The sequence below is a fragment of the Phascolarctos cinereus genome, unplaced genomic scaffold, assembly GCF_003287225.1.
Source record: "Phascolarctos cinereus isolate Bilbo 61053 unplaced genomic scaffold, phaCin_HiC Scaffold_2;HRSCAF=192, whole genome shotgun sequence".
Taxonomy (NCBI): Eukaryota; Metazoa; Chordata; class Mammalia; order Diprotodontia; family Phascolarctidae; genus Phascolarctos; species Phascolarctos cinereus.
Genome location: NW_027555625.1, coordinates 130070851 through 130093748, shown reverse-complemented (window position 1 = coordinate 130093748; position 22898 = coordinate 130070851).

The window sequence follows — 22898 nt, the reverse complement described above, 5'->3', positions numbered from 1 at the left end:
GGTATGTATGTGTCTCTATCCCCGCCCCCATGCTTATTTACTATCTGTGTAACCTCAAGTAATTATTTGGGTCTCATTTTCTTGCTCTGTAAGACCAGAAGGTTGAACCAGCTGACCTCTAATGTCCAGTGATCAAAATAGAGGACAAGTGGTTGGTAGAGAGAGGGGTGTGATTATTTAATTTATTAACGGAATTAATAGCAGTTTCCTTCGAACATCTAGCTTACCAGTGTAACAAATTAAAAATATGATCCAATTTATAAAGATTCAGTTGATACAAGAATGTGTTTATTTTAAAGCAATAGCTTTTTGTTTGTTTTTTTGGTGAGGCAATTGGGGTTAAGTGTCTTGCCAGAGTCGCACAACTAGTGAGTGTTATATGTGTGAGGCCAGATTTGAACTCAGGTCCTCCTGATTCCAGGGCTGGTGCTCTATCCACTGCACCACCTCACTGCCTTTAAAGCAATAGTTTCCAGGCCTTTTCTGATCATGTACACCATCAGTTAAAAAACAAACAAAAACCTGAGCATACACCCACTATAAATGTACATATATTTATTTATAAATTATATATGTACTACTGTACTAATGGTTATATGCATTATAAGATTTATAAAATTAGAAAATTTTAAAAAAGACAATATAAAGATGAAATCATATTTGATCTTAGAGTCAATAGGGAATCACTGGAATTTGTTGAATAGGAAGGAAGCAAACAAGTTTGTTAAGTATCTACTATGTTCTAGGCACTGTGCTAAGTGCTTTACAAACATTATCTGATTTGATCCTCACAACCACCCTGGGGGCTAGGTGGTATTGTTACCTTCATTTACAGTTGAAGAAACTGAGGCAGACAGAGGTTAAGTCATTTGCCCAGGGTCACACAGCTAGTAAATATCTGAGAAGGGCTTTGACCTGAGCTCTTCTTGACTCCGGGCCTAGTACTCTATCCACTGTGCTGTCCAACAGGAGGGAAATGACATCATTGGATCTTGGCTTTAAAAAAATCCCATTGGTAGCTATGTAGAGGATGTATCAGAGGAAAGACCTGAGGTCCTCATTAGATTGTAAGACTGAGGTTCTAATTAGATTGTGCTTAGCATAGTGTCTAACACATAATAAATACTTATTTACTACTCAGTATTAGAACAGAATTTAGCAACCTACTTACTACTGCATGGAAGGAGAAACCACTCACACTGTACTACCTCATACATCTTACACAGGGTGTAAAGACACCTACTCATACTCTGGGCAGGCTTGCTTACTCTAATCTACTCTCACACTGGAAGATCAAAGTTCTCAAAGAAGCACCAGAACCACATAGTTACATTTAAACTCAGGTCCTAGGAGTAGTGCTATTATGGGGGAAGGCATCCTTCCTACTCCCTACTTTACTTCTGGAGTTCCCACCAATGTACTTTATACAAAACCAGCCAGTTTAAAATGATGACACATTTAAAATTCAAACACAACCATTTTACTTATCAGTAAGGCAAGGAAATAGAATTAAGAATGATGTTATGGGTACTTGTATACTAGCAAATGCAGGAATACAAAATATATTAGAATGCGCTTATAAACCTGGGTCATACTCTCCCATCAATGTCCTTGGTATTTGTAGAAAAAAATGGGCACACACAGACACCTGGCATTGAAACACACAAGTGAGGAAAACCCATATGCCCGCAATAGCTTGCAACTCTGGGTTTGTGAACTTCTGTGTTCTCTTTCTGTATCAGGAACCGTTGATAAAAGTTCCTCAATGAACCTAGCTCCTTTGTTGAAGAGATGCTGCTACTACTAAGCTGAATCGATCCATGATGTGCTTGACTAAAATCTCACTAGGCATGATGTCTTGCCCACTAGATAACTTCTCTGATTTTCTGTTCCCAAGCTATTCCTCTGCTCACCTGCACTTATTCCTCAATTGTAATGTAGTATCCATAACTACTAGCTTCAAACTTAGCTGATGTGGTTATGAAATCTGTCCTTTCCTATTCCAGCCCTCTCTCTTATTTTTTTGCTAGCAACCAGATTCTCACCCTCTGTGATCAAGTAAATTATACTTGTCCCATAATCATTGAATAGTTTTGGTATCTTTATTTCCCTAATAATTAACCTAAATGTTTTCCAATTCTTCATCTCATATTCATAGCACTGAAGCTTACTGTATTCTCCATTTGCTCCAGTTTTCTATGGCTTATAAAATTCAAAACAAGCAACTGCTATCTCAGAATTTAGACTAATTGTTTCTCTTAGAACTCTGAGGAGACCTATGCCCCAGAGAAGTGAACTGTCACTTCCCTACACTTGTAACTCCTCTTGCAGTCTGCTGGAAAGCTATACATATATAAGCCTCATCAAGATCTAACATAGTTTAGCAATTCCACTAAATAGCCATTTCACATTTCATCTCTTTGACCAATTTTCTTTGCACTGGCCTCTTTTCTGGCAATGATAAAAGTATTTGATGCTGTCACTTCTCATAGGAGTCAGCCACTGATGCTCTGGAGGACGCCACTGTAACCATTTTGCCGATGGAGGATGCCAATGATACGCTTTCTCCAGACCATTCAGTGTTCACAAGGCCAATGCTAATGGAAGGAAACACACAAGAGAGGCAAAATGAGCCAGGAGCCCAGGGGTACAAGCCTGCCTAGCTGAGACCCTGCTCCATGAGCAGCAACACCTGTTACTACTATGTTGGAGGTAGAGTAAGGCTGTCTTCTATCCCTTGCTGAGATCACATCTTGTCACCTGGAGGGCTGCATCTAAGAGAAGTAGAAACATTTTCTTATTTTACCAGGTGTGGAACCCATAGTCGTTAACTCTTCCAGTTTGTCAACAAATCAGGAGACTCCCAGTGATAATGACTGGACGCTAGCTTCTCCCCCTTCACCCTGAGCTTCCACAATGTTCCTCAGAAGCAGGCAAAGAATAGCTACACGTGCTCTGTGATGGTGATGGTGGTGAGAGAGGCTCCATTACACTTTTCTAAAAAATTCTAAATCATACCTTTATTACCATGTTATTGGTATCTTAGGAAAGCTCATACATTCAAGAGGAAAGCAACATTCCGCTGGTAAGGGATAAATCCAAAATAACAAATAGCTTTTAACTGCTACAACGACATTCTTCTCAGCATGATAAGTTCTGTTCAGGAGATCAGAGAAGTCTGCCACATAGAATAATTCGTTTTGCAAGAGAGTCTGCTTGAGTTAGACATGTGGCAAAACAACATCCTCTGAAGTTGATGGAGGTTTGGTGATTAATATCAATCTCAAACCTGTTGCTCCTTTTATTATATGGAAAAGGACACCACTGCTTACTTTTTATGTTCTGAGAACTATGGAAGTAGGAAAAGTTCATTCCTAAAAAGTTGGCAAAGTACCAACCCTCCTTCTTCCCACTCACCCTTGAAAAAAGGGTGTCTTTTTGGGGTGTATACTTACCCTTGCAAAAGGGTGTCTTTTTGGGGTATACACTTACCCTTGCAAAAAGGGGTCTCATTTTCCTCTAAAAATCATGAGGTTGAGGCCTCTTGAGGGGATAGAGGTTTGTGTAGTGGTGACACATATAATTTTGAAGTTGTGTAGGGAATGCCCTCGTGGTGTGGATTTCTATCACAGTTAGGTTACCCAGCTTGTCCGGCACTTCCTGCTATCTGACGAAATTGTCGATAGTTTAGCTATTAGAGTGCACTATGTATCCTTAATCAGGGTCTGGATCTCATATGTCTCAGGTTATCTGAGGCGTTCCATGCAGTGAAAGCTGGGCATCAGGGGTAATGCTTCCTCCTTTTGCCATATCTCCTCCAATTTTTCAACATTTGGGAGGTATCACTCAGTGCTTCTGTCTCTGTTTTAGGTTAGTTGCTTGCCAAAGGGGCACTTCCACAGATAAACCAGGCTGAAAAGGTCCCAGCTCCCCTCTGATGAGGTAGATATTGTCTAGGCTGAAACTGGGGATGATGGTGACCAGCTCCTTCTTAGCTAGAAACTCCACTTTATCTGAGTCCATAGGTTTGGGGTCATCCCATCCACCACTCACCTATTTCAGAGGCCCCATTGCACTTACATTCATTTATGAAGAAGAATAGTATTTGTTCATCTCTCCCTGTAAAATCAATTGAAATGGTTGATTGCTGCAATGTAGGACCTTGGACAAGTCACAACTTCTGCCTCAGTTTCCTCAACTGCAAAATGAGTATAATAATGGTATCTACATCCCAGGGTTATTGTAAGAATCAAATTTGTAAAGCACTTTACAAAACTTAAAATGCTATATGAACACTATTATTATTTTATTATTATTATCTCCCCCCCCCCATCAATTCTAGTAGCAAGCCTGATCTGTCCCAAAGGTGAACTACTATAACCCAAAGTGACCTGTTGCTACCAGCCAGGACAGCCCTCTAAAGGATGGATTCCTAGCCCAGAGAGGTCAGAATGATGATAAAAGGGGAAATAGAAGTCAGTGGAAGAGACCTTCCTGACTCATGAGAAGGGTGGGCCCTAAGCAAAAGTCAGCATTAGGTTGTACCTTCCAAGCCTCTTTCTTTATGCCTCATTCTTTTTTTTTTTTTACTTTTTGGCTTGGCAATTGGGGTTAAGTGACTTGCACAGGGTCACACAGCTAGTGTCAAGTGTCTGAGGCCGCATTTGAACTCAGATCCTCCTAAGCTCTATCCACTGCACCACCTAGCTGCCTATGCCCCCACTCTTTAACTTCATGCATTCATTCAACAGCTTTCTCCAGGCCCAACTATTGTCCTGGGCTTTGCTCTCCATGGACATAGGATGTCCATACATGTGTGGGCATATCCACTTTCAGCTTTCTGAAGGGTTGAAAAGCAAATCATAAATTCATACTAAAGTGTTAGTAACTGATAAGCACTAACATCTTTCCCTCTCTGAGAATAAACGTTTATTGTTTGTTGGTTTTGTAGATCTGATTTCAATGTTGTGTATTCCTCCCAGAATCACAGTGTCTGGGTTGAAAGAGACCTCAGAGGCCATCTGATTCAACCCTAAAACATAGCTCTGACTCAGTCATCCCGTTTGTGTCTGAGGGTAAAATACAGATTCCTCTCTTTTGTATTTAAAGCCCTGCAAGGTCTCCCTCCAGCCTATCTTCCAGGCTTATTACACATTTTTTTTTCCATTATGTACTAACAGTTCCAGACAAATTTTGCCTTTCTTTGTATCTGCCGTGCCCAACACATAGTACAGGTTTCATAGATGTGTGGTGACTCACCAGCTGACTGTCGTGTATGTACAAGGTTTCATCTCCCATCTGCATGCCTCTGCATAGGCTTTCCTCTATGCCTCCTTCACCTCAGCCTCTTTAAATCCTGAGCTTCCTCCAAAGCTCAGCTCAAGCATTTCCTCTGATTTTTCTTGATCCTCTCAACTGCTACTCTTCCAACTCTCCCCATGACTTTGCACAGAATACACATGCACACACACGTATATGTGTACACACATATGCAGATTTACTTACGTGTGTAGTGTGGGTGCCTCTCTGTGTGCCTTATAGGGAGGCAAGAATAGACATCTCTAGCATCTCCTACCCTTACTCTTTTCCAAGGAAGACTGATTCCTGGCAGGAGGAGAAGCAGGAAGTTGGGACCAGATTCTCGTCCCTTACTCTCCTCAGAACGATGGGGTACAAGGCTAGAATTATATCTATCTACTCCTTTAAATATTATTAACCTAGGGTACATAATTTTTCAGTTGAAGTTAAACTCCTGATCTCTCTATCTTTTTTTTTTTTAACAAGGAAAGCTTTATATCTAAGGCTTTACCCCCTTTCCACCAAATACCAGTTCTACACTGGACACACACATATAGAAACTCATTTATCCAAGTCTATAGAAAAACAAAAATTAGAGAAAGTACACATAGGAGAATATATAGCAGACAATACAGAGTGAAGGAGCTCTCCTGCTGGGAGCAAGGTAACTCATCTCAACCAAGAGAGAGCGTTCCAGATCTCATGCAAAGGGGAAATTGTCTGAAGTCTCTACTGTATCATGCTGTGGATAGAGACATGATAGAGATGCCCAGTTCCTCTCTTGTTGGCATATCACTGTGCTAAGTGCTGGGGAAACAAAGTCAGTAAAGAAGCATTTATTAAGTGCCGACTACGAATACCACTTTGCTAAGCACCAGGGGAGCAGAGAAAAGCAAAAAAGTGTCTGCTCTCAATAAGCTCAAAGTCTGTTCTAAGAAGAGTTTACCAGGCTGCCAAAGGGGTACATGTACTCCCCCCATCAAAAAAAGTTAGGAAACCCTGATTTAGTCACATAAACGCATACATACACCCAGAGAAAGTTAACTAATAATGCAAGACAATGTTGGATAAAGCAAGTAAATACAATTGAACTTCAAAGGACAGAGAAAGCACTTCAGGCTGGAAGAGTCATGGAAGACTACATGAAGATGGTATGGTTTGAGCTGGAGCTTGAAGGAAAGATAGAGTTTGGAGAGGTAAGAAACGAAGGGAATAGGCCTTGGAGGCAGAGCCAATAATCAGTAATGGGCTAAATAGATGCACAAGGCATTCTACAGAGACCCTAAGATCAGGGGATGGACAGTTCATGTTGGGAAGTCATCAGAGAGACAAGGTTGGCAAGGCAGGACCTAGAATTCTAGAATTGGAAGGAGTAAAATGATGGGACATAGAGACCAGAGGTTCCCAGACTTATTTGGCCTACTTCCCCCTTTAAAAAAAATAATTACTCAGCAACCACCTGGAAATCTGCTTTCTTTAATGCTTTAATGTTTTTTTAAATTTGCATCATTTAAAAAATATAATTTTTCAAATGATGCATCGTAAATGTAATAATTTATTGTAAAATTTTTCCTGCAAAATTTTGATGATGCAATATTGCATCATGTAACCATATAGTATTGTATTGTAAACAAGTCATTACACTCACATATTCCTGCTGATGCATGCTGGACTTCCCAAAAATGTGCAGCACACTCGCCTGCCAACACTTGCTTGTTAAGACCTGTCAATGGACTTGACCACTGATAGGTTATAATTTGCATTTTGTGTATTTATTTGGAAAATAATGCAATCACTTCAACTAACTCTGTTACACAACAGATGAAATATGTACAAACTGTTTTTCAAAATTTTCTTCTCTTCTGCTTCCACCACCCCCTTATTTGTATTCAATACCCCCAATTGCACCTGAGGCTACTACATACCCCTGGATGGTTCCAGCATCTCCCAGGGGCATGGTATTACCCACTTTGGGAACCTACGCTCTAGACCAATGCCCTAGTGACTTATCATAATGGAAGAGAGATTTTCTCAGCTCCTCATAGCAGCAGAGCCTAGATTCGATCTCCCCAGACCTTTATGCCCTTTATTAGTTTTTCATATGTCTTAGTTTTGTTTTCCCAGCAAGTTTCTAATCTCCGTTAGGGCAGAGATGCTGTGTCTCACTTCTTTGTCATCACCCACAGCACTAAGGTATATAATAGATTACCTGTTGAATTGAATGGGCTTAGCTGACATGAAAAATTCATCAGTTTTGGCCGCGGGGCACCCAGGCTCAAATTCTGGTTCTATTATTTATTACCTGTGTGACTTTGGACAAGTCCCTTTACCTATTTTAAGTTTCTAGTCTCTTTAGCTAAAATGTCTGTCTGTTTCATAAGGACAAATGTTTTCTGGCTAAGCCTGTTCCTGCACTCTTTTGGCCTTTTCATTGTGATGGATGTTTTAAATCATTTAAGCTTTTATAGAAAGTGATAGTTACAAAGACTAATATTTGGGCGTTTTTCATTTTGTATTTTTCAACATGGAAAGCACAGTTGAACAGCTTATTTCTCATCTTTATCCTTTCTTCTAAGTTGATGTTGGTTTTTACTTTTAATCAGTCGATATTCTGACTGCACACAGAAGCTGATTCTGGTATGACATACATCTGTAACCAGTCATTTCCAGGTTGTTAAGATATACCCAATTTCATTTTTTTGGTGATTTTGTTCAGTGCTCACCATACCCAGAATCTTTCAACTCTCCTGAGAAAGTACTCCTGATCCATAAGCAAATCATCTTCCTAATTAGCTAATCTAAAGCTCAGGGCAAACATCCTAAAACGCTTCCGGGGCCACCAACCCAAAAGCCACACTCAAAACAACTGGAACTCATACATGAGACTCCAAGGAGAGAGACACCTTGGGACATTACCCCTTTAGGGGCATGGAGACAGTAACCCTGGAACACCCACAAGACTGCTTCTGAGCAGCTTGCCACCAGTGCAAGAACAGGACAGGGCCAGGCCATGAGGTGAGTTCGCTTAGCATCTAGCCCCTGGTAGTATAAGGAATATGCCATTTAGTAATTACCTATTTTAACTAATTATTTTTGTAAACAAGGTATTAAGCTCAACTATTTGTAACTACTGAAGGAGTATAAGTATTGTTAACGCCCTCTACATTTTGCCTCCCTGGAGCAAAGCCACTCACCTTGCCATAGTTTCAGTTCAGAGCACGAGGCTTCTGAGTTGTCCGTGAGCTGCTTTTGATTTCTTTCTAAAATATGAGACATATTTTCTAGTATATTTTTTGTTATCTTCTCTCACACTCACCTTTTCATTCACTGGTATCGCCATATATCCAAATGTATATTGGTGTGGTTTGGACAGCCTTCTCAAGATCCTTCTTACGATTTTTCTATCCCTTCATCCTCTGAAATAGATTTTGGGAAAGCAGCAGTAATTATCTTCATGGTGGTCATTTGCTTATGTTCATCATGAGCGCTGCAAGATGAGTTAACCAAGCATTCCATGGAATGATACTTCTTGTTGCCTTTGGGTACACAGTGAAGTCAACCCTCCCCTTCCCCACCCCTTTGTTTGCTTCTCCCAGGAGAACCCAGGGTTGACTTCAATATAACTTGAATTTCCTTTTGTTTTCTTGATTGATTTATAGGGGAATGGAAATTTTGATGCGGTTCAGTTCATGTCTCCCAATAGTATGTCAGTTCATTGGTTACTGGAGAAAGATCTCATATTTGTAGTAATAACAGTTAAATTAATATTTATAACTGGTCTAAAAGAGATGCTATTCTTCATCTCCCCTGATCTTTTTGCTGCCATCCACCACGGTGAAGGCAGAAGGACTGAGAGTCATCTAAAAAGTTTTCTTTGCTTGATGGTTTCTCATATTAAAATAATTCATTACTTAGTGGCCCCTACGCTCATCCTCCGCAGTTTACTGGGTTATGTTGGTTAGTTTGTGTGTCTCTCTCCTTTTTTTTTTTAATTGACAATTTGTGGTTTAACATGTCATACAAAACCTAGTGTACTCACAATGGAATTCTCCTCAGTGTGTATACTCAGACACTTAAGTAACATAGCATAAAACAGTAATTTGACTAATAACATACGGAAACTTACACCTTAGCAGTTTTCTGTTTGTTAAAAGAAAGAATGGGGATCTGCTTTATAATTGAGTACAAATATTGTCCAAGGATTTTTCATTTGAGTATTTCTGATTAAAATTGTTTGCATTTTTGTGGTTGTAATAATAGCTATGATCATTCGTATACATTTAGTCCTATATTCTGTTTTGTTAATTCTGTATCATTTCATCCAAGTTTTCTCACACTTCTTCGAATTCTTCAGATTAATTTTTTCTTATGCCTCAATAATTGTTCCATTACTTAAAAAAAAACAATTTGTTTAGCTTTTTCAATTATTGGTTTGTTTGCATCCTTTCGTTATTACAAATAGTACTGCTTTGAATATATTCATTCAGATAAGTCTTTTATTTCTAATGATCTCTGTGGGCTATAAGTCCAGTAGAAGGATCACTGTGTCAGAGTGTATGAAAATGTTGTAACTTTTCTTGCATAATTCCAAATTGGTTTTCCAAAACGATCAGACTAATTCATAGCTCTCAAGTAGTGAATTAGTGTGGCTGTTCCCCTGCACTCAAGCCAACCTAAGTGTAGCTAGAATAGTGTAGGGGTGAGGAGGTGAGGGGAGGGAGAGGGGTGATCAGAGCAGCTACTCATCTGAGTCTCCTCAACTCACTAGACAAAATTCTAGGATATAAGGTGTAGGTCTCAGAGACCGTCCAGGGGTGTTAAAGTTTTATCCCTTTCAGACACTGTATTCACAGCTTATAATCAGTATGAAAATCCACTGTGGCTCATAGCCGGAGTAATCTATTCCCAGACTATACTGAGTGATTCATCTTCACCCATGGGGAGCCACATAAAGACACAGTGAGAAGAGAAATGACATCTCTTTTCTGTTTTTTTTTTTAAGGCAATTGGGGTTAAGTGACTTGCCTAAGGTCACACAGCTAGTAAGTTGTCAAGTGTTTGGTCTGAGGCTGAATTTGAACTCAGGTCCTCTTGACTTTAGGGCTGGTGCTCTATCCACAGCACCACCAGCTGTCCCTGACATCTTTTTCTCTCTGGCAAGTGCCAAAGGAGTGACTCGCCCGAGACATACATTCTCTCCGCTATTATACTCTCCATATGTACCTGCTCTTCTCACATTAGACACTGTGTGTCAGGTCAGGGGCGGAGTGGAGTGAAGTGGGGAGGTTGTAGCTACTGTTCTTACCCACTCGGTAAATGCCTTTCCTTTGAACTAATTGTGTCTCATGGTTAACTATTGAAGGTAAGCATGTTGTGTATGGCTTGTGCCTTGTTTTAAGAGTGAAAAAACCACAGTCATCACCCAGGGAGACCCAACCTGCAACTGCAAGTTGGTGGGGTAGCCTACAGGGAAGTCCCAGGGGGTGACTCAGGTTTAAAGGAACCCTGTGGGTTCATATGTCTAAAACTCAAGTGTCCCTACCAATGAGCTTACATTTAACAGTCAGCCAGTAGACTGACACAATTAGCTCAAAGCAAAAGTATTTATTAAGGTGACATAAGAACAGTAGCCGCAAACATCCTCCTCCCATAAATATGAGGCATATTTTCTCACAAACACTTGTATTGTCTGTGGAGAAATGTAAGGTTGAGAATTCCCCCATGTAGCGAATCCTGCATCTCTCCCATAATCATGAGGTATTCTTTTAATACCAAAAGAAGAAGTCAAAGAGCTCCAGATTGATTATATGTAGTAGTTTAATCAGTTTGGGATTACTTACACTTGGAGCAGTATGATGGATCCCTGCCAAGATATTAATTACATCCTCTGTCTGGGGCAGCAGCCAAATCAATCGGTGAATCCCCTTTAAAGAACCCAAAAAAATCCCCGTGGTAATTATAGAAAACGGACAAAGGGAGGAGGAGCTAGAGAGTGCATCACTACTGATTGGTGGATATTTTTGATTTTCTGCTTAGTAATGAGCTTAGGAATTAAGATAATGTTAGGCCCAAACATAAGTTTGTGTATGGATCATGCACTGGTTACTTATGGGTCACAATAGTCTTATTTATGGCTTTCATAGGTCATAGTATCTTTAGTTTTGACTCAGTGTCTAAAATATAATTTAACATCTAAGTTATGATTGTAAACAGGTCACCAGGTCCACTGCCACCTTTCACAGAATTTAAGTTTTTTATGGCTTTTCACTTATTACTGTATTTATGGCTTTCCCCCCATAGGGACCCTACAGAAAAATAGGCACAAACTTAGAGAATAATAAGTGAGGCACATATGTAAAGCATGCATATGGCCAAAGAAACTTACTGCTGTGATACAGTAGGGTCTCAATGTTCTCTCGCTTCTTGGGGTGTCCTTATGCTATTTCTACCTTTCCTCCCTCCAACCCAATTTCATCATCTCTTCTGGCAAGTTGTTTAGTTGGGCTCCCTGGGTCTGCTTCTCTCCATGACTTGACTTGATTTCCAGAGCTAATGCTCACTGGAATCCTAGTTAGCTCTCTTCTCTTCCGCCAGAGGTCTCGCTCCTTGACATTTCTTCTTTCCTTGAGTATTGACTCTTTATGTCTGTGTTTGTCTCTGCTCCTTGTCTCAAAGTGCTCAATTCTTTAAACTCTTCCTTGCTGGATGCTACATCTACTGGGTGAATACCTCTGACACCATGGCCAATGGCAGAGGAAGAAGAGAAAATCACCTATTTCCCTGCTACTCTCTGGTGAAGGTGCAGGGCAGGGATGTGCTGGAGCAAATTCAAAACACTTTCAAGAGCCAATTGTTAAATTTTTTTTTAAAAAGAAGGAGACTTTAGTCAGTTTTAAGTGAAGTTTATAACACTAAGAGATAAAGGGTTAACAAACACAATAACAAATGGACATCTGATTGCTGTGAGGCATTAATTATCCTGTACACATAGTATGATTGTGGTTGTGTATCCTCAGCGCATTGCACAGAGCCACTATTGTTAAATTTTGAACATGAGCGTTTATACCTCAGAAATTGGCAAATGCTACAAATCAGGGTGTGATTTATTATTTTATTTATTTTCTAGACTTAAGAAAGTGATGGAGGAAATTTTAATAATGAAGATTAAAGTAAAAAGTTTGTCATATGTACGATTTCTTTTGTGTGTGTGGAGAAAAATCAGTTGTTACACATTTACTAGCACATCCTGGCACAGGGACCATTCCTCATAAAGCTGCTTCCTGCTTCAAATGTCTAGAATTCCCAAACTGCTTTAAAATATTGCTTAGGGCTGGGAGGTTTATCTTTTAAGGGTCATACAGGTTGTGACCACTCTGCTCAAACGATGTCTAACTATCATTTTAATTTTATCAGGAAACTTTTTCACAATTTGTCAAACAGTAACATAATAGTCTTGGCATTTCATCATCACATTAATACCTTCTTACATGTTTTATCTAAGCCTCAGTTTCCTCATCAGTAGAATGGGGATAATACCTATAGTAAGTACCTTACATTTGAGAATTAAATGATAAAATGTATACAAGGCTCTTTTTAAGCCTTAAAGGGCTACATAAATGTCAGCTGTCATTATAAGGAATTAACACAAATAATAATTTTTTATATACTGCTATAATGTGGAAGTAGCATAATGAAGAGGGAAGAACACTGGATTTGGCTCTGGAGGTATTTTTGTAGAAGTTTATTAAAGGCTTGTTCCATTTATTCTGAGACAAAAATATTTATGTTATCTATTTCCTATTTGGTTAATTCTGCTTTTTTAGGTTTTTGTAGATATTCATTTTTCAGTTTACGTTTTCAGTTTTGTTGCCATATTATTTTGTATGTTTCTAATCATTTTATTTCTTCTCCCATTTGTTGTAAATACTTCCCTTTTATCTTTTAAAGTTTTTTAACTCTTTAAAAATTTTTGTTTAAGTATTTTATTAAAAATAACAGTGGGGGCAGCTAGGTGGTACAGTGGATAGAGCCCCAGCCTGGGAGTCAGGAGGACCTGAGTTCAAATCTGGCCTTAGACATTTGACACTAGCTGTGTGACCTTGGGCAAGTCACTTAACCCCAATTGCCTCACTAATAAATAAATAAGTAAATAAATGAATGAATGAATGAACAAATAAATAAATAAGTAAATGAACAAAGAAGCAAGTAAGTAAATAAATAAATAAAGAGATAAATGTCAGTGAAAATGAATACAAGAACTACACTTTCCTAATAACTGTTTATACTTAATTAGTTTCAATTCACAAAGTATAACAACTTTTCAGTTACTCTATGGCCCCATCAGCCTTCTTTATTTATCCTTTTATTTCTACTCACATTTCCTTTCCTGTGATTATGGTGTGACCTTCAGTCTTCAGGTTCTGCTTTTCCTCTTTACTTTACATTGTTACCTAAAAATCTTTATAGTGATCTTAATTTTCCTCATATCTGTTGGTCTTATTAGTATCATGGTATTCCAATTACATTAATGTACTATAGTTTATTTTTATCCCCCTTTTGTTGGGGTTGCTTCCACTCCCCCCCACTACTCCCCTTGCCCAATAACATATCATGCTGCCCTGGAAATCTTTGAACAGGTCATAGAATCATTGAGCATCCATTTAGAGTTAGAGGGGACATTTGAGGTCACCAAGTGTCCAGTCTCCTCACTATCCACATGAAAACTGAGGTCCCAGAGAGGTCATGACTTGCCCAAGGTCACCCATGATCTCTGACTCTAAATTCAGCGTTCTTTCCCTTACACCAAATGGCTTCTTGAAGATAGTTTCATCATCATTGTTGTTGTGGTTGTTTGGACACTTTATGGGTGTGTTCCCAACAATGGAATTATTAGCTCAAGATTCTTTTTATAACTTTTACTGTATATTATCTTGGAGATTGCTCTCTAAAATGATTCTTCGAGTTTTTAATTTCACCAGCAATTGGTGTGTATTGATGTCTCTACAACTCTGCTAGCATGGAGTTCTGTTGCTTTTAATTATCCTCCCCCCTTTTATTTTTTTCTTTTCTTAATTTTTGTGTTCACTTTTAATAAAGTAAATTAACATTAAAAACCCAGTTCTTTGTTTATATAGGCAATATTTTAAAATTCAATTATATCTAGCTCATTTGATTTTCAAAAATTTCTCTTTTGTGCTTGTTTCAGGGCTAATTTGTTTATTTTTCTATATTTTAAATTGAACGACCAAATTATCAATCTTCTCTTTTGTTGATATGAGGGCTTGGGAACATAATTGTCCATTAGGGAATGCTTTAGCTAAATTTCATAAATTTTCATATGTTTTGTGATTCCCCAATGAAGTGCTACTTCAATGTCTCTTTTTGGAATGGAAGCAATCCTGGATTCTCAAATGGCGTGACAGAGAGAAGTACACAGAGAGACAGAATTTTGAATGGCTGACCTTGGAGCCATAGATGTGTGGGATCTGGTTGTATCATGCTCTGTACCTTTCAGAACTTGTAATTTTAGAGATTGCTAAGAATAGACCTCCCTTGGGTAAGATCATTCCCTTTCTCCTGGTTTGAGCTGAGATCTTATCTTGCTCCCATTCAAAGAGTTCATTTACTTCTGTGTTTTCTTTAGTATATTCTAATCTGTAGAACTTCTCCAATTTGTGTTTTCTGTTTTGTTTGGATAAACGGGTTTACTCATTATTGCTATTCATGGTGGTCTTTTGTGTAACTAGTGTTTGGTGGTAAGGGGATGATCTAGCAAATATAAGCTAATATCTACTTACGAGCAATCAAAGAAATGGTTTTACCTCTGATGCTCTAAACATTGTACTCCTAGACTAGGAATATTTGAGGGCTGGAAGACAGATTTAATTCTAGAGATTCCCCAGCTTCCTGTGGTTCTGGACATTGCTTGCCCTCCCTTTGCTGGGGTGCTAGTGGTGCTAGGATGGCCCTGTTGTGACCCTCTGCAAAGGTGTGCCAGACTTTTGATTATATCTGAAAATGACACCCATAAGGCACATCTACATATTAGGTAACACATACACACATATCTTATACGTGAACATTAACTCAGTTGTTGACTCTCTGAAGATTATCTCCTTTTCCAATGATCAATGAATGAACATATCCCTGCAAGAACTGAATCTTATTAATCTTGATAGTATTCCTATAAATGAAACCAGAAGATTTAGGAAGTTGTAATTAAAGGGTGACAGTTTTTCCTTAAAGAGGAGAAAAAAGAATTGGAGGAGTCTGTTTTATTATGTATCCAAAGGCAACAGGAAACATCATTTTATGGTATATTTGGTCACCTTATGTTTGTAGTACTCAGATAAAAGTTTTCAAGAAGAACTCTTTGAAAATAATTGCAGCTTATGCATCAACATTTTTCATAATAGGTGAAGAAGTAAGAAAAATTAAATGAAGAACTCAATAAGAGCCTCTAAATTAAATCAACATATATTAAGGTACCCATGGATTTTTTAGTAAATATTGGATATATGCCTTGTGACTAATTGATGGGAAGATATGGAAGAGTGATGCACCGATGGGCAGACATTGATATGTATTTTTGTAGGGAGTGCCTGAATTGATGGGATTACAGATCCATTTGTGTATTTAGGCATAAGTCTCATTATCATAATTATGTTATTCATACCATGCCATTCCTTATTTAAACTATTGTACTGATCTTTATTCAGTTTTATATCTTCTTTAAACTTTAATTTACTAAATATAATTTTTATGTTGTGGCTTGTAAAGGGTATAAATAGGAAATAACTTGCAAAGGCTTTGTATAGCTTTGCCTTTCTCCATTTGTTTATGAATTATTTGTGTATTTGCACATTTTTATGGCGGGCTCATGGAAATCTGACAATGTGTATATTCTCAAACACTCTCATTCAGAAGATCTCAAAGGTCTACCAAATTCAGTCTTTTCAATAGTTTTCATCTATAATTTCCTTCTTGTTTATTTTTCTATTGGATTTTTCAAATCCTTTCAGAATAATGCTAGTCATCTAAAATTAGTGTCTTTTTTCATTTCAGTTAGTTTTTCCTTTATGAACTTGGTTGCTGTATCATTTGCTGCATGTATATTTAATAACAATGTTTTTCATTGCATATGATGCCTTAATAATAATAAAGCTTTCCTACGTGTCTCACTTAACAGTATTTGTGTTTGTTGTTATCTTATGCAATATCATGATTTCAACATCTATTTTTTGAATTCAGCTATATACAATAGATTTTTATTTCAGCCTTTCACTTTGGATCTGTAAGAGTTAGTCTATGTCAGGGGTTGCTAATCTGGGATGCATGGATAGAGTTGATGGAGTTCATGAACTTGGATGAGAAAAAATTAAGTCTTTATTTTCACTAACCTCTAACTGAAATTTACAATTGCCTTCAATTATGAATGTGGGACAAAATAATATTCTGAGAAAGAATACATAGGTTTCATCAGACTGCCAAAGGAATCCATGACCAAAAAAGTTTAACAGCTCCTGCTCTGTGTGTGAGATATTTCTTGTAAGCAGCAAATTATTGGCTTTTGTTTTCTAATCCTTCCTGCCATTAGCTTTCTTTTTATTGGTGAATTCAGCCCATTAACATTATTATTATTATTATTATTGGCTTTACTGCATTAGAGCCTATAATATTGCTTTTTTATTGCTTGTTTTTTACTAGTAACATTTTATTCAATTAGTTTTTTCATAGCCAAATCTTATTCTTCATTCATTCATTCAACAAGGGTTTATGAGGCACCAATTATGCATCAGGAACTGTGCTAGTCACTGGAGATAAAGACAAAAATGAAACATCCCTTATCCTCAAGGAGCTTACATTCTATGAAGGGAGAAAATATATAGATATATAAGTAAATACAAATTACACAAAGTAAATATTAGGTAATTCGAGGGGAGAGGGTACTAGCAATTAGGGGAATCAAGTAGGATGGAGCCTTGAAAGAAGTTAAAGATGCTGGAAGTGAGTTGAGGAGCAAGTGAATTTTAGGCATGGAGGGCTATGTCTACCCAACACAGTGACAATACACCATATGTCTTCATGATATGCAAAGGATATTTATATTAATATTTTAAAGACCTCTGCTTTCATTCAGGTTGGTGTTTGCTTCATGGACATTGATTGCAACTCTTCTCCAATTTATCAGATGGTCTTTGAGAGTTGCTGTGGTTGAAAAATTCATTACTTAGAAGAGCTTATGTTTTGCTGGCACACGATGCCAGTATATCATTGACTCATATTGACATTGCAATACACTAAGACCTCCTCTCCCACCCTGTTTTTTTAAAAATAACATTTGAAAAGATAATTGATGTTGCTGGCACAGATACATTGACAAAAGTAAGCAGAGGAGAGGAGAATAATTGGATCATAAATTTAAAGTTGGAAGAGATCTTAGGGATTATTTATTCCAACCACCTCATTTTATAGATGACGAAATGAGGTCCAAAGTGGTAAAGTCACTTATCTAAAGTCATACAGGTAGAATCAAGATTTGGACCCAATTTCTCTAACTCCAAATTCAATCTTAAAAAAAAATCTGTCGATACTTTTCTGGATTGCTGCTACTTCCCAGTAACTCTTCTCCCTAACCACCACCTGTATCTAACAATGTGTCAAGTCAAGTCAACAAGCATTTATTTAGCAGCTACTGTATGCTAAACACAGTTCTAAGTGCTGGGGATACAAAAAAAGGTAAAAGACAGTCCTTGCTCGAAGGAAGCTTGCACTCAATGGGGTGACAACACGCAAACAACTGTGGACAGATAAGAAATATACAGAATAAAATAGAAATAATGTTGGAGGGAAGACACTAGGATTGAGGGAAGCAGGAAAGGCTTCTTGGAGAAGACAGAATTTTTGTGCCTGGTTCCACACCTGGCATCCGTCTTTCCTCTGTTGAGAGGAGAGAGAGATGCTTTATCATCAGTCTTGCAAATCCAATTTTTTTTTTATCATTCAGAAAACAGAATAGTTCACTACCAGCACCCAGTTTACCCATAAAATTCATACCTTTCATCATAGGTAAAGAGAAGAAAAGAGAGAAAGAAAGTGATGGGGAGTGAGAGACCCAAATGGAGACTGTCAGAGGCAGAGGGAGATAGGGGAATTGGTGGGATTGGATACTAGTGTGAGATTGGGTTAAGAAAGAGGCCTTGAGTGAGGGTCCTGCAGAATGAATGGCCTCTTTCTTAGAATTTAAGGGGTTGTTCTATTTTTGTCTTTGTACCCCCCCACACACCCTGACATATAGTAGGTACTTAAACCCATGCTCGTTGAGGGATTGATTCCCACTTTTCTCCCTCCCTGAAACCAGGGATGTTCTCCTTTGAGGAATTAGCAGGAGTCATGGAAGCTTTCTCTTTCAAAGGCCCTGCTAGTCTAGGCATATTAGTTCTGGGTTCCAGATCCCAAAAGGGGCCTCTCTGCCAGGAGACCCTCTAAGAACTCCCAAAAACCAAGGTCCAGGCGTGGCAGCGTCTCAGCCTGGTCTGCACTGCAGCTGGAGATGCCTCCCCAGCCCACAGCCCAGGGGCCAGTGCTGGCAGGGGCTCCCTCCGTGCAAATCTCTGGCTTTTTCTACCCAACACATTGAAACCATCAGTGCTGAGGCCCCCTGACTTTAGCCTTTCCAGCTCCTCAGGCTACACTTCCCAGAACACTCCTGCCTGCCTTCAAACCCTCACTTGCCAGCTTTGTTGAGCCGGGCACAATGGGGGCCCTGCTTCTCACCCCCATCTCCCCTAGAGGCAAGCTCAGATCTTTGTAATTTTGCTCCCCATATTGGAACACCTCCCCAGGCAACCAGCCAGCCACATCCCACTCCTGTCCTTTTCCCCTCAGTCCTTCAAGGGGAATTTCAGTTGATGCTATGAAAATAGGGAATCCTTGGGGGCCACAACGCTGAGCTGCCTCATCAAAGCAGTGAATACCCTTCCATGCTCCATGTTCTGAGGCAGCTTATTCAAAAGCTAACCCTGAATTCCTCTTGCTGGCAGCCAATAAAAATCTTGCTTTAGTAACAGCTTCCTCTGCTGAAATCAGATATCCAAGTAATAAACAAGTCCCAAAGGCAGGAAAACCCACTTCGCTCTCTCTTCTGATTAGTTTTTCTCTTCTTTCTACTTCATTTAAAAAAAAAATTCCTTCTGAAGCAAGGGATGCTTTCCCCTAGAAATATAAGCACAGAGATTATTCCTAAGCAACTCTCTTTCCTAACCCTCGTGTTAGTCCAGCACCTTCCCTTCTACCTTTATCCCCTTCCCCCCACCTCTTTACCTTTCCCAGGCCTCACTTATGGGGTGGGTGAGGCCCATTTCCCTATATGCTGAGACCTGACTTGGGTCAAAGCAGGGTCAAGAGTAGGCATTAAGGGTTTATCAGGCCAAGGCTCTTTGTAGACTTGGCCCTCTGTCCACTATGGCCAAAAGTTTCAGGCCAGCTATAGTCTAGACCTAGCATCCCTGCTCATGGTGATTGGGGATGGGGAGGTAGAAATATAGGGGAGAATTTCCCCTAAGATGACAGTCATGCTAAATCACTACTTGGTTCTGGCTGCTTCTAGTCACCCTTGGAGGACAGACAGCTGGAAAGCTTCGAGATAGACAGAGGCCCCTTGGAATTCCTCAGCATGAGCAAGAGACCATAAACAAGCAGGCCCCAAAGAGTCGGTGCTGAGACCCTGTCTCAGATAGGGCAGTACTAGGGCTCACCAAGAGACCAGCAGAGGAGGCGCCTGAACTGGTGTCTCATGGGACCAGTTGTAAACAGGCCCAGCACCCCCTACCCTCATGTCAGCCCCTCCTCCTCCTCCTTCCTCCTCCCTCCTCTCTTTGTCACGTCCTAGGGTAAATGATTCCCCATATGTGCCCCGCTGTCAAGGATATTCCCTCCCTGGCTTGCTGACATCTCCCCTCTTTCCCCCCAAATAGGTTTTTAAGTGACTTTGTCCTCAGAAGATGCGATTCCGTTTGTTTTTCCTTCTGACATTATCTCTCTGGAGAGTTTCTGGTTGGGAGAATTATGTCGAGGCTGCAGATTGCAAGAGAATTGCTCCTAATAGGGAACAGACAGACAAGACACCTTTCATGTCCAGCCAAGTTTTTCTTTCTTCCTCCCCACCCCCCTCCCTCACTTCTCATCTTCCCTTCTTGGCTTCCACGTTGGCCCTGGTCTGTGCTTGTTCCTTTAGGACATCTGGTGAATAAGGTCACACATTGATTTTATTTTGGAGATTGGCAGCTGGGTCAAGCACAGACCTGAAGGCTTGCCAGAGAGGCCCACAGCCCTTGTCTCAGAGTTCAAGGTGAGGGCTGAAGGCTCTCTTGAGGACTTGTAGGATGGGTGATATTGGTGGCAGGGAGCTTGAGTGAGCTCACCCTGATAACAAAAGAACAGAGCAAAGCAGACCTTGTTTACATTTGCAATCGGGTGTCAGAGATTTTCAGAAGGGACCTCAGGGATCATCAAATTCAATCCACTCATTTTATAGTGCAGAAACTGAGGTACAGGGATGTCACCATGTGACTGTCTCAGGTCACATAGCTGATAAGGGGGTCTTCCTGACTTCAAGCCCAGCACCCACAGACACCATACTGTCTCTCAAACTAGGTCCTCTGAAACTTGCTTGGATTTGCATACTTACCGATCTCAAAGTTTGAGAGCCTCAATCTTTATGGAATAAAAAAAAAAAAAGAAAAGAAACCTAAGTGGGGCCTAGGATGTATGCCTCTAATCCTTGCTACTGGGAGGATGCTAGGACTGGTTGATCACTGGAGTTTGAGAGTTCTGGGTTCTAGTGGGATTAAAGCTGGTCTAACTCTGGCACCAAAATGGCAGGTTTCTGAGACCAGGCCATCTAATGAGGGGATAGATATCAACTTAGGTTGGAAATAGAGCAGATCAAAGCTTTTGTGCTGATCAGCAGTGGACAGCCTGTGAGTGGCTCCCTAGAATGGGCAAAATTGGTAGATAGTCTCCAAAAAAAAAAAAGGATTTAAAAAAGAAGAAAAAAAGAACCATAGACACTCAGAATGTCAGTTAAAAGGGACTTAAGGTCATCTATTCCAATTTTTTTTTTAAAGCAGAAACTGAAGCTTGTGACTAGCAGAGTTAGGACTCCAACACTTGCTTTCTGACTCCCTAGTTCACTTTCCACCCTAACACAATTCCTCTTGAAGTTATCAAATCTCCCTTCTCAGTCAATTTGGTTTATCCTTTCCCTACTTACAAAAAAGATAGTTCTAAAATTTAGATTCTTGGGGACCTGGTAATGGTAATAGGGAAGGAAAAAATGAGTTATGGGCCCTAGTGCCCTAAAAACAACTGACCCACAACCTACCACTGGTGCCAAGTGGGTAGAAAAACCCTCCCCCTCCCCCTATCAAGAAAAAAAAAAAAGAAAAAACCCTGGCCTCTTGAGGAGCAATAAAAATCTGGTGGACTGTTTAGAATTCTTTGTACTTAGTCAGGAGGCTGATATCACAGCTTACACCCATAAGCAGTCAAGATAGTCATAGTTCCCAAAGAGAATCATTTCCTATTGCTCCACTTATTAAATCCTGCCCTTGTTTAAGCGGAGGGGGGAGGGGACGCTGTCGGGGGAATCTTTTCCTTCCAAGCTTCACGAGGAACGGCACATTAGCTCCTGTAGAACAGCTTGGATACTCACTTGCTTTCCAGATGTTTTTGATTCCATTTCACCCCTGGCCCCCAAAGTATCTCTAGCTTTGGGAAATAGCTGCCACTCTAGCCCCTATAAGGGAAAAAGGGGGATAGAATTCTGTCCTTAGCCCTAAGGCAGCTAGGTGGCACAGTGGATAGAGTGCTGGGCCTGGAGTTGGGAAGACCCGAGTTCCAATCCAGCACCAGACATTTATTAGCCCGGTGACCCTGGGCAAGTCACTTAACCTTGTTTGCCTCAGTTTCCTCATCTGTAAATGAGCTGGAAAAGGCAAACCGCTCCACTTTGCCAGGAAAATCCCAAATGGGGTCATGAAGAGTCACAATTTAACACAATTAGCCCTAGGACCCAAGAAATATTCCTAGAGGGAACTGGAGTCAGATGACCTGAGTCTGACTCCTAGTTATAGTACTTATTAACTGTGACCTTAGACAAGTGGCTCCTAAACATCAGATACCTCCTCTTTAAGTGAGAATAATAACACTTTACCTACCACACAGCACTGCCATGAGCATCAAATGACATATTTTGTAAAATGCTTTATAAGCCTTGCTTTGTCAGTTTCAGAAGATGACCATAGATTGCAAGCTGAATTTATTTTGATGTATAGATTTCAAGTTAAAACCTGCAGATCTGGATTAAAAGCATGTCTATTAGGAATTGGCTGGGGGAGGAGGAGGGACCGGACAGCTATCTCTCCAAGTAGAAGACAAGGGTGTTAAGTGTCTGAGGATGAAATGCAAACTACCGTCTGAATATAGAACACCCTCTTTTTCCAAATCTCACTTGTGTAAAACCCAAGTGCAGCTTAATAGTTATTTTTCAGCATATACCTATTTTTTCTTAACTTTCAAAGAGATCTACATCTTATGAT